The sequence below is a fragment of the Heterocephalus glaber genome, unplaced genomic scaffold, assembly GCF_053883595.1.
Source record: "Heterocephalus glaber isolate CG9 unplaced genomic scaffold, H.glaber_assembly_v1.0 deba00001610, whole genome shotgun sequence".
In the NCBI taxonomy this organism is placed as follows: Eukaryota; Metazoa; Chordata; class Mammalia; order Rodentia; family Bathyergidae; genus Heterocephalus; species Heterocephalus glaber.
In genome coordinates, this window is record NW_028258381.1 from 2,200,710 (window position 1) to 2,216,215 (window position 15,506).

Sequence of the window (15,506 nt, forward strand, 5' to 3'; positions counted from 1 at the left end):
TTTACCCAATTTCTGTGTCTCCATACATTTCTTTCCGCGATTCCAGAACATTTGGTTCCCTGACCTGGAATTGGGAAAAAGCGGCCCTTTTGGGCACTGGCCCGAACTCCACCGGAGGGAGCAGCGCTCTGTCTCCTGGAGAGAATAGGCGCGCCCCTGGGACTAATTTCCTAGGCTCCCCAACAGGACACAGAGACCCGCTGGCCAGTGGCAGATTGCTGGAGAATGGAACCGAGAATGGAAGATGACAGAAGGAGGGCTATTGCTATTGGTGTCTTGTCTGTCTCTTTCCTTTTTTTTTTTTTTTTTTTTTGGTGCTAGGGATAAAACTCCAGACCTTGCACTTGTGAGGCAAGCGGCATAACCACTGAGCTAAATCCCTGGCCCTCTGTCTCTTTCCTTTGCTGGGTGAGAAACCCCGGGAAACCTCCTAGTTGTTAACTTTTGGTTTTGCTTTGGCTTCACTTTGTGAATTCGTATTTTGTAACTTTGGGCAAACATAGTTCAGGGGCCTGATCACTCCTTGTGCTTTGCCATTTAGGAAGATAGCTCCTCCCATTTGTTTTGGTTCACTTTGGGAACTTTGGGCAAATACAGTGCAGGGGCCCAATCACCTCTTGTACTTTGCCATTTGGGAAGGTAGCTTCTTTTATTTGTTTTGGTTATGGTTAGGGGGTCACTGGGAGGGAATGTGATAACTTCTGGATAAATGTGTGAGTGAAAGAGTTCTGGATAGGAGAGTGTGTGAAACGAGCTTCGGAACAAGACAAAGGGAGGAGGCACTTGCACTTCTTAAGGAGTCCTCCCTGAGTCATGGAATTTGTGTGCTGTCTGTCGGGGAACTTGTGTGGTTGCATTTAACAAAGGCACAATAGTGAGCTTAAGGGACAGCTCACCTTAGCCTGAACAGACCTTAAAGTGGCCAAGAGGCCCAAAGCCAGGCAGGCAAGAGAATGATCCCCCACCTTTGTTTGTCTTGCGTCTCCATACATGGGTACCCATACACACACCAACACTCTGATCGGCTGATCGAGGGGACAGAAACATCTCGTCCTACTGTTTTGGAATACATGCTTAGGAATTTTAAAACATGTTTTACTGGAAATTATGGTATTAAGATAAAACTCCAAAAACTTAGAGCCTTTTGTGAGTTAAAATGGCCCAAGCTTTGCCTAGCTTGGCCAGCTGAGAGATCCCTAGGTGAGGGTCTCATCTGGTCTGTCTGGCTAACAGTCACCGCCCCTGGATGGGAACATCCAGATCAATTTCCCTATATTGATTTATGGCTCAAATTATGGCACAGAATGCCTCCTTGGCTTCAGATGTGCACCCCGGAAGTGAAAAGCAACATCCTGGTCCTCTGTCAGAAAGAGGACAATGCTGAAAAGTAACCAGTACTTTCAGATCCGGACTGAGAAAATTTAGACTTTCCCCCTCTTTTTGTGTTGCTAAATTCACAGATGCAGAGGAGGTGGAGACAAAAGCATGAAAACTCCTTGACTTTAGTGCACCAGAGGGTGCATGCTGTGGTCAGACTCAGGATCGAATAAGGCTTGCACTCAAGTTGGAAAAAAAAACTGAAAAGAAAAAATAAGTAATGGATTAAAAACAGCTAAGAAAGCTCTGAAGAGCATAAAACAAAGCCAGAGAAAGTAAGAAATTTTACAAGAGAAATCAAGTTACAAATTTTAGCTAATTGATAAATGTATCTGTGTTTCAGTTTCACTTGATGTTTAATTGGTGTGCTTAAAATACTTCTTGTACTTGCAAATTCTTCAATTGTAATTATAGGGTTAACTTGCTCTTTTCTGTACTTTGTTGATAAAAAACTCAAGGTCACTGTGGCTCTATTGTCAGCCAACCAAATTTAAAATGTAACAATCTTAGAACAAAAAAGGGACACTTTAAAATTTTAACAGCTAAAGACAAGTTTGTGACAAAAGGTCTACAGTAAGTGAGATTAAAAAATATTAAAAAGCTATATGTAAAAGAGATGCAATTTTGATGTAAGAAATTTTGTATGTTTGTCTTGTTAAAAAGATAAAAAAAAATACAAGACCAGAAGGTTTAGGTATGTCAAAAGATGTACGAAAGTGATTTATCAAGAAAATATGTATGCTTGTTTGTTGGTTTCAAGTTTGTTATGAAAAGTTTAAATATGTTTACATTGGTTGTCATCAAAGGGTTGAATTCTAAGTATGTTACTAATATGTGTACATCGGTCATTTTCAAAGAGTTTAAGAGCCAACAGTTTACAATATGACCTCCTTTATAGTGAGTTAGAAAAAAGACTGTTGGGAAAAGGCACAAATATGTCAGACCAAGATGCGGTATTTGAGATTTAACTTAAAAAAAGGACAAAAGGAGGTTAGGTCCAGAGAAAAAAGTCATTTATTCTCTGCCAAAGTGCTTCAATTATTTGATTCCATCTTTGCTACCCATTGGCCTAATTGGGAGGACTGTAAAAAACTTTGTAGAACTTTGTTAACCCCTAAAGAAATGCAGAGAGTTTGAGGAAAAATGTAAAAAATTAATGCCACTAGAATGCCGGGTGATACGCAGAATCCAGATGCTAGGCATGAACAGCAATTCCCAGTAAATGTGCAGCCCGATTGGGATCCCAATACCCAAGCAGGACAGGAAAACTTGAGAAATTATTGGACAGCCCTTTTAGCAGGAATGCGGGCTGCAAGTAAAAGACCTACTAATATGATTAAAGTGTCAGAGACCCAGCAGGAGCTGAATGAGAGCCCTGAGAAATTTTATGAGTGGCTTTGAGAGGTCTACAGAATGTACACACCATTTGACCCGGCAGTTCCAGAAAACCATCAGCTAATTAATACAACTTTTGTAACCCAGTCAGAACCAGACATTAGAAGGAAAGTCCAAAGGCAGGAGACTGGGGAAGGCATGAATATAACACAACTGTTGCCATTAGCGAGGAAAGGGTATGTGAATAGAGAGACAGTGAAAGAGAAAGAGAGGGCCAGGAAGGAAGATGAGAAGGATCAGAAGAGAGCTCCTTATATAGCAGTAGCTATGGGAGCCAAGGAAGAGAAGGAAAAAGAAAGATAAGGAACAAAAGTAGAAGGAAGACAGAAGAAAGGTTTTGGTGTGAGGACTTAGAGTTTGACCAGTGTGCATATTGCAGAGAAAGGACATTATAAAAATAAGTGCCCAAGGCTCAAAAAAAAAAAAAAAAAAAAAAAAGCAGGACTTAAAGGAAGGATACTGGCACATTGCTGTCTGTGGTGAAAGACAGTGACTAACACAGATCAGGCTCAATGCAGCTAGGCCCCCATGAGCCCATGGACAATGTAAAGATAGGGGGCCAAAATTCGTCCTTAATGGTGGATAGTGGCAGAGAACATTCAGTAGTAACAGCTCCAGTTACCCCTCTGAGCAGAGAGTGCATCCAAGTGATTGGTGCCACCGGAATTTCAGAAAAGCACCAGTTTTGCTATGAAAGGACATGTAAAATTGGAGGACATAAAGTGAAACATGAATTCTTACATATGCCAGAATGTCCTATCCCCTTACTAGGAAGAGATTTATTATCTAAATTGGGAGCTACAATAACTTTCACCCAATGAGGAAATGCATCTCTGCATTTAGACCCAGGAAGAGATCTCATCATGATGGTAACAACTAAAAGAGAGGATGAATGGCAGTGTTACAATGTAGATGATGTTTTCCAGGCTCCGCAAGAGTTAAAAACTATGTTTCCTGGAGTATGGGCAAAGGAATCACCCCCAGGCTTAGCTAAGAATCATCCACCCACAGTTATAAAATTAAAAGACAATTTGGCCCCCACTGCTGTAAAACAGTACCCAATGTCCAGGCAAGCCCGAATTGGAATTAAGCCCCATATCATGAGATTAAAGGAATTCAGACTTATTAGAGAATGTAAGTCACCTTGGAACACCCCTTTGCTGCCTGTTCGGAAACCCGCTGGGACTATAGGCCAGTGCAAGATCTATGGGGAGTAAAAGACAGAACAGTAATGCTGCACCCAGTGGTCCCTAACCCCTATACTTTGTTGGGTCTGATACCCCCAGAAGCAGCATGATTTACTAGTTTGGACTTAAAAGATGCCTTCTTTTATCTTCTCATCACTCCCCTCAGTCAACCCATCTTTGCATTTGAATGGGAAGACCAGAGTGATGGGAAAAAGACTCAGTTTACTTGGACTAGATTGCCACAGGGGTTTAAAAACTCACCTATGCTTTTCGAGGAAGCCTTAGCCAAGGACTTGCTTACCTTCCCCGTGGAACAATATAGCTGCATCCTACTGCAATATGTAGATGACTTGCTATTATGTAGACCAACCCAAGAGCAATGCTGGGAAGGCACCAAAAAAGTTGTTGCTGCACTTAAAAGAAAACTGGATATAAGGTATCATGGAAGAAAGCCCAGATTTGGGTACAGCATGTTAAATATTTAGGATTTCAAATAACACAGGACATGCGTTGCCTAGGAAATAAAAGGTTATTAGTGCCATCCCTGAATCCCAAGCAAAGAAACAGCTGAGGGAGTTTCTTGGGGAGGCAGGATTCTGTAAAATTTGGATTCTGGGTTTTGCAGAAATCTCTATACTCCTTTATGAAGCCCTAAAGGGACAGGAGGAAAATCATCTGCATTGGACTGTAGAACAAAGGGAAGCTTTTAAAAAATTAAAATTGACTTTCACAGCTGCCCCAGCCCTAGGCATACCAGATGTAAAGCGGCCTTTTACTCTACATGTGACTGAAAAAAACCATGTGGCCCTTGGGGTGTTGACCCAAGAAGTAGGCCCATGGAATCAATCGGTGGTGTATTTGTCTAAGAATTTAGATCCAGTAACAAAAGGATGGCCTCCTTGATTTTGGGCCTTAGCAGCTTCAGTTCTCTTGATCCAAGAAGGAGACAAGCTGACTTTAGGTCAGAAACTGACTGTACAGGTTCCACATGCGCTCCTAGAACTGCTAAACACAAGGGAGCATCATTGGCTCTCAAATAATCGGGTTACTCAGTATCAAGCCCTTCTCTGTGAGTACTCCCGCTTGTGGTTTATTCCTGTAAAAACCTTAAATCCTGCTACCTTTTTGCCAACAGAGACAGGCCCTCCTGATCATGACTGTTTGAGTGTCACAAATGAGCTCTTTTCCAGCTGCCCTGACTTGCAAATGGCACCCTTGGCCGATGCTGATCTCATTCTGTTCATGGATGGGAGCAGCTTCATGGAAGATGGGGTTCATCATGCTGGACATGCAGTAACCACAAAAGATGAAGTGATCCTAGCCGGGGCCCCTTCCTTTTGGCTGGTTGGCACAATGGGAACAATCCAAGAGGAAGGGAACGATCCAAGAGGAAGAGATGACAATCATACATATATATGGACCAAACACTAGTGCACCCAACTATATAAAACAAATACTAACGGACATGAAAAAGTCATAATACATGAAAAATAATAATAAGCACTAATACAATAGTAGTGGGGGACCTCAATACCCCATTGTCACAAATAGATAGATCAACTAGATAAAAAACAAGCAACAAAATACTAGAACTTAATCAAACTCTTGAACAAATGAACTTAACAGATGTTTACAGAGTGTTTCACCCCACAAAATCAGAATACACACTCTTTTCAACTGCACGTGGGTCTTTCTCCAAAATAGACCACATACTTGCTCATAGAACATATTTAGGTAAGTGCCAAAGAATTGAAGTTATCCCCGGTATATTATCAGACCATAGTATAATGAAATTGGAGATCAATAGCAAGAGACTAGCTCTTTCTAATGAATCTGTTTTCCATGCATATTTTTAGCAATATTCCACAGAAGCAAATATCAGCAACTCTATGAAAGGATCCAGCCATTGGAAGAATTTAGGCAGTTTTTTGCCATTCCATATTATGTTATGAGGCTTTTCTAAAATAGGAATACTTTTGAAAAGTACTATTAAGTTGATAGTTTAATAAATGATGTTTTATAGAAGTCAATAAAATTAGATTCACAAAATACTGGAATATTTTGTGAATTATTTTAAATGTTTTTATGTTTGGTGTAAAAACAATGTGCTTCTTAGAGCACAACAAGAAATGATTGGAGCTCTAGAAGCCACAATATTTCTAAATTTAGTTGAACTCTTGATCATAAATGTCAATAGGGCTAATTGTATGGTGTATTGATGGCTGCGTTGTATAATAATGATCAGAACAAATTAATAATCCTATGAAACAGTGAATCTGAAATACTACTGAAAAAAATACTTTGATTTTGATTATATACCAGACATATCCCATTATGACTGAGTAGTTAGATTATTAGGTATGAGCACACTGAGAATAATATCATGTCTATTGAAGGAGGTTATACTGACCTTACTGAAATCAGAGGAAAGGCTGGATATGTCTAGATGGCATAATTATTAAGATATTGACATAAAAATGCACTTAGCCAGGGATGTGAACGGAACATATATGGTTAGTGTATGCAGGGTTGCATAGCCATTATTTTCCCTGCCCAATGATTATCCAAATTTGCTCAAGACTCATAATCTTAACTTAATGTGCAAAATGTTGCTTTTGTAAATTGATATATGATAACCATTTTTGGTACTGTATGTAGGATATATAGTTTCTTGCAAATTCTATAAACAGATGGAATTTTATGAGGTCTGTTTTTGTTTTTGGGGTTTTTTTTTTTTTTTGGTGTTTTGGAACAGAGATCGAACTTGGGACCTTGCACTTGCAAGGAACTGTGCTTTCCAATCCGTTTTTGTCCTTCTTGATTGCTGTGGAGTTCACCACTTTGGTTTGTTTTTTTGTGGCCTGTTATCTAGCTAAAATCTTGTTTCTTTATGGGTCTAAATGTTCCTTAGAAGTAATAGACCCAAGATGTTAACTGGGTCCTCCAGAATTGCACAAGTCTGCTTGAGCCTGAGAGTTAGTCTCTTGAAAATATGTGTTTTCTTAAGGTTGGGGTTAATTACCTTTTAGTAAATCTTGGCATGAGCAGAGCCATGTTCTGAGTACATGTGAGAGCAAAGGCTTCTAGTCTTTGGAGGTTTTTGCCCACATCTCAGTTATGTTCTTCACTATCCTCTGGCTAGCTGGCTGGATTTCCAAAGCACATGGACCTACCTGAGACTTTGTGTACTCTCAGACGTACACCCCTCAAGGTCACCAGCAGCAGCAGGTTATTGGTATTGCTGTTTCCAAATTCTGTTTCACAGTTACATCCTATGAAAATTTTATAGAAGATATGAAAACTTAAGGTGGAAAGAAGTGGTAGGGTCTTGCTACTCAGCATGTGGCCCACCAGTTGGCATCCGCATCACTATAAGCTTGGGGGATGTGTAGGACCCTTGGCCCAAATCAGCACACACAGGTGAGTAGCAGGCCCCACCCCAGCCCACCCCACCCCAAGATTTGTGTCTACCTTAGCATGTGAGCAGGACTGCTATAGCCAAACTCTGGATTAGTCACTTATGTGGTTCTCAGCTCTGCTGCAGCAGCTCTAGGAAGAACGGGAGAAAGGTTAGTTTCTTGTAGTTTTGAACCTTATAGTATGGGCCTATATTATATAATTCTTGTATAATGTAGTGTTTATATACCATGGATATCGAATAAGATAATATATGAAATGTTTAGCTACTACTTATTGTGTAATTGCATGTTTTAGCAGAAAACACACAGAGCGCACAAAGTAGTTGTAGGATGTTTAGCTCTCATGTGCACTGCAGTGCTAAGTATCTGCTTAAGTATTTCCAGGTCGAGGGTCACCTCAGAGAAACAGACAAGACAAGACCAAAGACGTCCTGGGCCTGTGCTTTACCCTTTGCCCTTGTGATATCCTGCACAAACTGGGAGACAAATATTAAATGCAGCCCCTGGTCAATGATATTCTCAGAGCTAGCTGTGGGACTAGTTCAGCATTCAGAAATACATAATGGTTACAAAACCATTGGTGCTTTCATTCTTAGTGACTAATTTACTTTTTAAATTTTATTTTATTGGTACATTTTAGGTATACAATATAATGACATTCATCATTGGAAATTTGCACCTTTACATAATCTCTCTTGGTTCTTATTTTTCCCCCTTCCCCTGCCCTTCCTTCAACTGCTCCACCCCTCACTATTTACAAAGACTTTGTTTCCATTTTTTCATTTTCTCATATTAATTCCATTCCCTTCTTTCCTTTCCCCTACCCCTCCCACTTCCCCTTCCCCTTTGCCCCTTTCTTCCTATTTCACATTATCTATTAACCTTTTACTCCTTATTTATACTTTCAGTTTCTCACATTAGAGAAACTATTTGGTATTTATACATGTGTGTCCTATTTATTTCACTTAAGAGTATTGGGGCTGGAGATTTAGCTTGATGGTTCTGCCACCTGCCTCAAAAGCACAAGGTCCCGAGTTCGATCCCCAGTACCAAAAAAAAAGTATCGCCGCAATGTACATCCATTTAGCAATAAATGTCTGTAATTTCTCATTTTTTATGGCTGAGTAGTACTCCATTTTATATTAAAAAATCAAATTTTCTTTATCCAGTCTCCAGTTGATGGGAATTTGGGCTGCTTTCAAGTTTTAGCTATCACAAACTGTGCTGCTATGAACATGGGTGCACATACCTCACTGTGATATGATTCCTTTAATTCTTTGGGGAAGATACGCAGCAAGGGAATAGCTGGGTCAAATGGGACTTCCAGTCCTAGTTCTTTGAGGTATCTCCATACTGATTTCCAGAGTGATTGCACCAGTCTACACTCCCATCAGCAGTGGAGTAGTGTTCCTCTTTCCCCACAGCCCTGTCAGCATTTGTTATTGGTTGATTTCTTGATAGTAGACATTCTTCCTGGGGTGAGATGGAATCTCAACATTGTTTTCATTTGCATCTCTCAAATGACCAGTGATGTTGAACATTTTTTCATATGTTTATTTGCTAATTCTACTTCTTTGTGTGAGAAATGTCTGTTCATTTTAGATGCCCTTTTTTAGATTGGTTCTTTAAATTTGGGAGGTCTGATTTTTTTAAGTTCATTATAGATTCTATATAGTAGACCTTTGTCTGAGGACAGCAGGTGAAAATTTTTTCCCACATTGTGGGTTGTCTCTTCACACTGCTGGTGGTTTCTCTTGTTGTGCAGAAGCTTTTTAATAGGAAGAGATCCCACTTCTTGATTGTTTGTGCTAGTTCATGTGTGACTGAGGTTTTGTTCATAAAATCTTTCCCTACACTAGTGTCTTCAAAAGTTCTGCTTAACCTCTGTTCCACCCAGTTCTGCATTTCTGTTTTAATATTTAGATCTTTAATCCATTTTAATTTTAGTTTAGTGCTTGGTGAGAGATATAGGACTAGTTTTAATCTTTGGCAAGTTGAAGCCCAATTTTTCCAGCACCATTTATTAAAGAGGCTATCTTTCCTTCAGTGAGGGTGTTTGCCTCCTTTGTTAAAGATGAGGTGGCTGAGTATGTCTGGAGTTGTTTCTGCCTCTTTTAATCCACTCCACTGATCCTCAGGTCTGTTTCTTTGCCAGTACCATGCTGTTTTTGTCACAGTAGCTTTGTAGTATAGTTTCAAGTTGAGGATTGTGATACCCCCTAGTGACTAATTTACATAAATGGTTTAAGTTATTCAAATTTTTGCAACCAGCAGATAAACAATCAGATATTTATTTGATCTTACTCTAGATTCTCACAATTTCAGGACTTAAAAAAAATTTCAGCCTGTGTTAATTCAGTTATATATGTGCTTACCCTAAGCTTTCTTCCCAGCTATAGTTACATGAAGGTCTATTTTGTAAGTATGTTTTTGTTTTTGTTATTTTGGTACCGGGGATTGAACTCAGGACCTTGGGCACCACTGAGCTAAATCCCCAGCCCAGTAAGCATGTTTTACAATCTCCTATTCAAAGCATTAGGCTTAGAGATGCTTGAAGTTTGATGATACTGTTTATTAGGTAGTATTCCAAGAAGATCCTGAGGCAGCATGCTCTAATCATACATTAACATTTCTACAACATATAAAATAAGCATTAACATGAAATCATATCAACAATGACTGTCAGTAGTGTGACCTTTCATGTGACCTTTCTCAGGTCACATGAAGTTTTTTGGGGGAAGGGGTACTGGGGATTAAACTCAGGACCTTGTGCTTTTGAGGCAGGCATGGCACCACTGAGTTAAATCCATGGCCCCACATGAAGTTTTTGTCATAAAACTGGTTATGAAAATGATCTATTTTCATAGTTTTGTTTATTTTATTTTTGCATTTTGTAATTATGGGTAAGAAAAATGGACCCATGTAAAATGAGAAAAAATGTTAGGAGTGTTTTAGCTTCCTTTTTTCCTATAAATAGTAAGGATTTAACAAAAATTAATGTAAATGGGTATTTGTCCAAAACCAAGATTTCTCAGTGTAGGTTTTCTATAACTTTCTCAATGTTTAATGATTAACATGGTCATAATATCATGTGAGCCTTGCCCTGCAAGATGGTCAGTGATGCTGGTAGTGAGGAATTGGCAGTGACTAATAGTCAGTGAATACACCTGGAAAAGACAAGCGTTTATTCAGACCAGAGGACACTGTGAGGTGGGGGGAGGAGGCTCTCCAAGAGAGGAGCTGCACAGGGGTGAGAGGTTGGGTTTCTTTTTTTAAAAAAATGAATTATATTGTTACATTTTAGGTATGCAATGTAATGACATTCATCATTGGGAATTTGTACCTTTACATAAGCTTTCTTGGTTCTTATTTTTTCTCCCTTCCCCTGCCCTCCCTTCAACCCCTCCATCCCTCCCTATTTACAAAGACTTTGTTTCCATTTTTTCATTTTCTCATATTAATTCCATTCCCTTCTTTCCTTTCTCCAATCCCTCCCATGACCCCTTCCCTTTTGGACCTTTTCTTCCCATTTCACAATATCTGTTATGTCTTTTGATCCTTATTTACACTTTCAGTTTCTCACACCAGAGAAACTATTTGGTATTTGCACATGTGTGTCCTTTTTATTTCACTTAAGAGTATTGCCTCAATGTGCATCCATTTAGCTATGAATTTCTCTAATTTCTAATTCTTTATGGCTGAATAGTACTCCATTTTATATAAAAAAATCACATTTTCTTTATCCAGTCTTCAGTTGATGGGCAATTAGGCTGCTTCTAAGTTTTAGCTATTATAAACTGTGCTGCTATGAACATGGGTACACATATATCACTGTGGTATGATTCTTTTAATTCTTTGGGGAAGATACCCAGCAGGGGAATACCTGTGTCAAATGGGATCTCTAATTCTAGTTTTTTGAGGTATCTCCATACTGATTTCTATGGGACCAATATAATGAAAATGGCCACAATTCCAAAACTGCTATATAGATTCAATGTAATCCCAAATGAAATTCCAACAGCATACTTCACAGACCTTGAGAAAATAATCCAAAAATTCATTTGGAATAAAAGGAGACCTACAATAGCAAAAGCAATTCTAGGCAACAAAGACAATGCAGGGGGTATCACAAACCCCAACTTGAAACTATACCACAAAGCTACTGTGATAAAAACAGCATGGTACTGGTAAAGAAACAGACCTGAGGACCACTGGGACAGATGAGAAGATGCAGAAACAACTCCAGATGTGCTCAGCCACTTCATCTTGGACAAAGGAGCCAAACTCCCTCACTGGAGGAAAGATAGCCTCTTTAATAAATGGTGCTGGAGAGGATGGGCTTCTAAAAGGAGTGTCTCCCGTCTTGCCCATTCTTCAGGGACATTTGATTTGTAACTAAAGGCATTTCAGACTTAGAGAAGGATGTCTGTGAGCTTTAGCTTTTGGGGGAAAGATGGATCATGAGCTCATCCAGAGGAGTGAATCATTCTTCATTTTTATCTCACACAGTTTCTAGTCAACTTTAATGTAGTGGCTCATGCCTACCCATTAGGTGGGGGCAGGATTGTTTTTAGTAGAGAAATTTGGGTGCTAATAATTTTAGTTCTGTTTGACCGAAGGCTGAGACCATCCTTAATCCATTCATACACATTTTCATTCTCTTTTCTTATTTATTTATTTATTTATTTATTTATTTATTTATTTATTTATTTGGCTGTGGATATAGCTCAGTGTGATCAAGGCCCTGGATTCAATCCTCAGCACTGCTGGGGGGAAAGAAAAATCCAGCCTAGATTTGTGGAGTATGTCCAATTAAAAACATGTGCTTAACCAGACTGTGCTGCATCCAGAGGTACCATATACCCCTGTAGTATTCTATAAGATACAAGTGGAGCACTTCTGTGAAAGTTTTTATTTTTCTAATACACTGCCCCTTTCTACTTCTCCTTTTCCTTTTCTCCCTGCATGGAATACAGATGTAATACCAGGAGATGAACCAACTATCTTGCAGTAAAGAGGCGAAAAGCATGAAGACAAAGACCTGACTAAGGACAGTGGATGCAAAAATTTGAAAAAGCCTGTTGAGATCCCACAGCAGCCTTGGACTGGCCCCACCCCAATTTCTTTGGCAGGGTACAAATGTGATATTTAAGCTTTCAGTTACGTGTAGTTAAATAAAATGCTGTATTATGTATAGCACTACCTTTTTTTATGTGTGTGTGAAATGAGGGTGTTCACATTGTACTACATGCCCAACCCCTTTTCTGTTTTTATTTGGATACAAGGTCTTGTAATTTGCCCAGGCCAGGCTCACACTTTCCATCCTCATGCCTCAGCTTCTCAGAATGCTAGGGTTACAGACCTTCACACCACATCCAGAGTTGCTTTTGGTTTGAGAAGGGATGTTGCAATGTTGAGCAGGTTGGCCTCAAATGGCGGAGTCAGCCTCCCAAGTAGCTGGCATTACAGGAGAGTGCTACCTTGCTCTTGTTTCTTTTATTTATTTATTTATTTATAATTTATTTATTTATTTATTTTTGGTACTGGGGATTGAACTCACAACCTTGCGCTTGCAAGGCAGGCACAATGCCACTGAGCTAAATCCCCAGCCTCTTATTTTATGTTTTTATACTATCCACTGACTCCACCTATGTTCATTTCCAGGCATAGTAAGTCAGGCTCCATATCCATTATTACTCACATTACCAAATTTAGTTTTTAGTTTGTTTTAGTTTAGTTTGTTTTGATTTTCAAGGTTACCTTTAGTCCATTGTGACCATTTATCTTGATACATGAATTTCAATAGATTAAGAAGTGCTTAGCACATTAATAGAGCTCAGGGTGAGTCTTGGTAGGTCATGGAGGGGTGTCCTTAGATATTATGTATGGTTCCTTGCCCACTCCTCTCTGGTGCTGTTCCTCAGCTCTACTTCCTGGCCACCATAAACTGAGTAGCTTTGCTCCACCATGCCCTTCTGCCATGATATTCCTGCTTTGGAGCCAACTGACCATGGACTGAATTTCTCCAATCCGTAAACTAAATTAAACCTCTTGTCCTTTAGGATGTGTGCATAGGATATTTTGTCTCCGCAATGGGAAAGCTGACTAATACAGTCTACAAAAAAGATTACCACACAATGCTGCTTCTCCCACTTGTAGCTTTTTTTTTTTTTTGGTACAAGGGATTGAACTCAGGACCTTGCACTTGTGAGGCAGGAATGACACCACTGAGCTAAATCCCTGGCCATCACATTTGTATCTTTTGTGTTACAAGTAACAGACATTTGTTTATTCAGGTAAATGACTTACTGTTTGTTGTAATATAAACCATTATCAAATAACTACACGAGTTTAGATCAAAATATATGTAGGTATTAAAGTGCATATTGAAGTAGTATTTTGTAAAATTAATAGGCACTCATAAAAACATATTTGACCACTTACCAGTCCAATTATTTAAATACAAGATGACCAAAAATTACATATTATTTCATAAATTTTTATAAGATAAATATAACAGGAAATATAAAAACATCAGTTTTATCAAATTTATTCAATACAAGAATTGACTGGTTGAAATGACACCTCCCCAAGCAATGCTCGGGGATAGTAAGTAAACAAACACACCTCCCAAGTGATGCTCAGGGTAAATTGTTAAGTGGTTAAAAAAGAAAAGAAAAGTCAAAAAATAATTTTTGAAATAAGTTTAGAACAACTTAAAAAACTTACTGGAAAATTCAGATATATTTCCTTCAATTTTTTCTATTATTAAACAATATCTCTAATACAGCTTAGATAATAGTTCAATTCAGGCCAAATCAATATCTTATAATAACTCAATCCATTCCCTTAACTCCCTTCCATATCTGCTTGTTCTTTTCTGAAAATGTTCTCTTTTTTCTATAAATGTCTTCCTCCACCTCTGCTATTTACTTCATCCTTTGCCTGGTTTCTTTCTTGTGTGGATGACTCTTCATGTTCTCCTTGGCCTGAGTTTGCTGCATGCACCTCTTCCGAGGTAACCATGACTGCACCTGTTGATTTGACCTCAGGCTGTAGAGCACTCAGCAGTTGGTTCCTTTCTGCCTTTGCTGGGGTTCCATGGTGTTCACTGCTTCTGTGCAGATTTTTACCTTTGCCCCTGGCTTTGGGCTTGCACCCTCCGGAGAGAGAGAGACTGGCAGAGCAGGGTGGTGCCTGTGTGCTGATAGGCTGCTAACTCCACATTCCTGACGCTGTCCACACAGGGCCTGCGACATGCTGGTGGGTGGAGAAAGACTGCTGAGATGAACTGTTCCAACCTTTTACTACCATGAGCTTCCAATCCAATTTTCTGTGGATTAAAGTCCCAGGCCCTAAGTTCACCAACCTGTTGCTGCCATGACATCGGCTGTTCCATGTCTCACTTGTGTGCAGCCCTCAGTTACTTGGCCCTGGAGATTTTGATTTTTTGTTTTGGAGCTTGAATATCCATATTTAAATCACTTAATAGTTTACTTTTCAACAAAATATTGTAGATGTTCAGAGTGAGAGAGGGGCTCTCTTATATCAGCATAGTTTGATATTTCTTTATTGGATGCTCTTTTAATTCAATCTATTTCAATTCATTTATATTTAATGAGTTGAATATTTATTGAATATTATAATCATTAACAATAGCTTATATTTAATTGAATGCTTACTGTATTCCAGGCACTGTAATGCTTTCTATGCATTTTCTCATTTCATCCTTACAAAATCTTGTATAACCCAGCTGAATGCAGTGACACAGCCTGTAATCTCAACTTCTCAGGAGGTTGAAGCAGGAGGATCTCATCAAGGCCAGCCTGGGAAACTTAGGAGAGCTTATCTAAAATAAAAAAGAATGGGGATGTAGCTCAATGGTAGAGTACAAGGCTAGCATGTGTAAGCCCCTGGGTTCAATCCCTACTGCTGTAACAAACAACAATAAAGATAATAAATAAAACCCCCACCCACCAAAAAAGCAAGCAAGAAAAGAAAAAAATCCAGCTTATATAACCCAGCAATTTCATTCCTAGTTATATACTCAAAAGAATTGAGAATATAGGCCCACTAAGAATTTATATGCAAATATTAATGGTAGGTTTATTCATAATAGCAAAAAATG